The following is a 3127-nucleotide window of genomic DNA, read 5'->3' as shown; positions in this document are numbered from 1 at the left end:
TGGTGATGGTAAGGGCAGAAGTTCTGAAAGACAACAAGTTGGCCACCAAAGAGAGTTTCAAAGGCTCCCATACCTCCTTGTTTCTAAATGAAGAGATGGTTATTTTGCCCTTTGTCCTCTTGGAATGAAGCTGCTGTTTCTACTGTGGGCTTTCTTTCCCCCCAAAATTGCCAAACAGACTAATCAAAAGTAGATTTTCCTCTTTTCCTTTTCATTCACCAAAGATTTCTGCTTTGCCTTTAACAAGAGGGTGGGTAGTGCCCCTTTTTCCACACTCGTCTTTATTGTGCCTTCATAGATGTCTATCCCAGGTGGAGACAAAAGAAGAGATTATAAGGGAAAAGTGGGTCCTCTTAAGGCAATTGAAATGATCCACTCTGCTCTGTGATTCATCTCAAAGTTCCCCTTCAAATGGCCTTTATAGGATAACAAGGATCATGGAGATCTTATAGTCCAGCCCCTGCTCAAACAGGAGATCCTATACCATTTCAGACAAAGGGTTGTCCAATTTCTTCTGAAAAACTTTCCATCTTGGAGCATCCACAACTTCTGAAAGCAAGCCATTCCACTGATTAATTGTCCTCACTTTGGATGCATATTACCGCAGCTGACATTTGCATCAACATATAAATCTCTTGTTTCAAAAAATGGAGGAGTTGTTGAAGGAGTTGTATGAAGAGATAACAAATGTTCTTGAGTTCTCTACAAAGTGAGAATCTATTATGGCACAGAGGGGTTTTTTTCCCCCTTAGTGAAATCAGGGATCCCTTAGACAAATGCATTGACATGGATTCAGGCAATGTTAGCAATATTGAAAGGAGGCTAGATTGCTCCCAAAGTGCCTCTTACTCACAAAATACTGTAAAAACCAACTCTTGGCATTTAAGACCCCATGCACCAGAGGCCCCAAATTCAGTTGTATTAACAGGTGAGCCAGGAAAGGTCTGCTATGACCAATTAATCGCCTCCTTTGGGCTTTTTCTTTGGGGATGCCTTGAATGAACCCTTTCAGCTGTCATTTTTGGAGTGACATGCGCTAAGCCAGCTGGAAAACTGCCCTCCAGTAGTATTGTTACAACTCAGAATTTGTGCAAATCCTTTAGCAAACACCTTCTCATATGAGGGCACGAATGAAGCTGAAGGACTCATTCCTTGCTTCTCATAGTCAACAGAGGAAGAGCTCAGGTTGGCTTGAAAGCAGGAAGAGATTGCCTGTCTTCCAGCCAAATCCAGCCTCCAAAATGATCCAAGTTCTCTTGGTAACCATATGCTTAGCAGTTTTTCCTTATCAAGGTAAGATGTTCTCTTTGGTTCCCTTGTTCAGATTCTTACTGCTAAAAGACTATTGCACTCAACAGATTGCTATGTTGATGGGTTTGGTTTTGGGTTTTATTTTTGACAATTAACCACAATTTGCTCCACTTCAGTTTCTACAGATTTAGCAAAAGAATGCTCTCAAGGATCACATTTGTTCTATAGCTACATAAATGGTTTGTTGGTATTTTCTTAAATTTTGTCAAGCCACAAGAAGATCTTAAGTAAAATATAGAGCTACAGAGAGACAAATTAATGGAGGAGAGTGAGGTTGTTCAGCTGAGTAGCAGCTATGAGGAATGACCTCAATCCTTTTTTCTATTATGAGAGAAGAATTTAGAAATTTTAGATCAGACTCAGCATCAAACTGAGATAAGAAAAGCATTAAAAGTAGGTATACATTTGCTGAATCATGCATACATTATAATACCGGTTTATCATTTATCTTCTCCTTGAACAGAAAGGTTAATTTCAGCATAAGATGTGGCTTGGTGCTACTTTTATAGTTGCCTCCAGATTGGGTGAGATATATTTATTTATTTTTCTGATTATTCAAGCTCCAAAATGTTTCTTTTGCACCTGCCTAAAGAAATGTCTCCACTTAGACTTCCAGCTCCCAAACATGATTCAGCAAATTGCCTTCCCAGAGAAGGGGCGTTGTCTTACCTGAACGCCTTTTCTCAGTACGGAGATGGAGAATCCACCAATGGGTTTTCTTTGTCTGCCTGCTCTTGAGACCAAGTAGCCAAACTTGACACACCCCCTCTTTCCAGGAGATCCAGTCTTAACGAGGGTGAAAGTGACTGAAGATGGACGAGGTGTTGGCTCTCAAACCCCTACAGTGGCCTATCTGACTATAAGGGGTGGGTGTGGATTCTCCATCTCCGTACTGAGAAAAGGCATCAGGTAAGACAACGCCCCTTCTCCAGTACAGGAGATGGAGAATCCACCAATGGGACATACCAAAGCCTCACTGTCCCAATGGATGGGAAACAGATAAGGCCGGAATAGTGTCCCTGGGAACCACCTGCTGAAGGACCCTCCGCCCAAAGGAGGCGTCCGCTGAAGCAAAACGATCAATTTTGTAGTGGCGTATAAACGGGGAGGGTGAAGACCAGGTCACAGCCCTACAAACCTCCTCGATGGACGCCTGACCTGAAATGTCTTTCAAGAGCTGAGACAAAATTAAGACTGGATCTCCTGGAAAGAGGGGGTGTGTCAAGTTTGGCTACTTGGTCTCAAGAGCAGGCAGACAAAGAAAACCCATTGGTGGATTCTCAATCTCCTGTACTGGAGAAAATCTGGATTTCTGTGCTGTGTCCCACTAGAAAAAGATTCCATTCTTCACTGATAACTGAATAACAAATTGTGTTGTCGATGTGAAAATGGTAGAATAACATCTTTTCTTTTCTTTTTCTTTTCTTTTTTCTTACGAAGGGAGCTCTATAATCCTGGGATCTGGGAACGTGAATGATTATGAAGTAGTGTATCCACGAAAAGTCACTGCAGTGCCCAAAGGAGCAGTTCAGCCAAAGGTAAGAAAAAGATCTTTGTTTCATCAACAACTTATTTCTTGTCAGCCCATAGTAATTTCAATTTACAAACAGAATTTCATGTATAGGTTTTTGTTGTTGTTAATTGCGAAGTCGTGTCCGACTCATCGCGACCCCATGGACAACGTTCCTCCAGGTCTTCCTGTCCTCTACCATCTTCTGGAGTCCATTTAAGTTCACACCTACTGCTTCAATGACTCCATCCAGCCACCTCATTCTCTGTTGTCCCCTTCTTCTATTGCCCTCAATCTTTCCCAACA

The 3127-nt window shown here is 42.0% G+C and overlaps 1 long non-coding RNA gene across 1 annotated transcript; it reads left to right on the top strand.

The window, feature by feature from the left end:
* Positions 1-1119: 1119 nt before the first annotated feature.
* Positions 1120-2848, top strand: LOC107296980. Its single transcript, XR_001549114.2, has 2 exons — positions 1120-1293; positions 2752-2848. It is a non-coding gene; the product is annotated as an uncharacterized LOC107296980 (long non-coding RNA).
* The last annotated feature ends 279 nt before the right edge of the window (positions 2849-3127 follow it).

The sequence above is a fragment of the Protobothrops mucrosquamatus genome, unplaced genomic scaffold, assembly GCF_001527695.2.
Source record: "Protobothrops mucrosquamatus isolate PMUCROS unplaced genomic scaffold, P.Mucros_1.0 scaffold3060, whole genome shotgun sequence".
Lineage (NCBI taxonomy): Eukaryota > Metazoa > Chordata > Lepidosauria > Squamata > Viperidae > Protobothrops > Protobothrops mucrosquamatus.
This window is presented reverse-complemented; position numbering and strand designations above follow the sequence as displayed.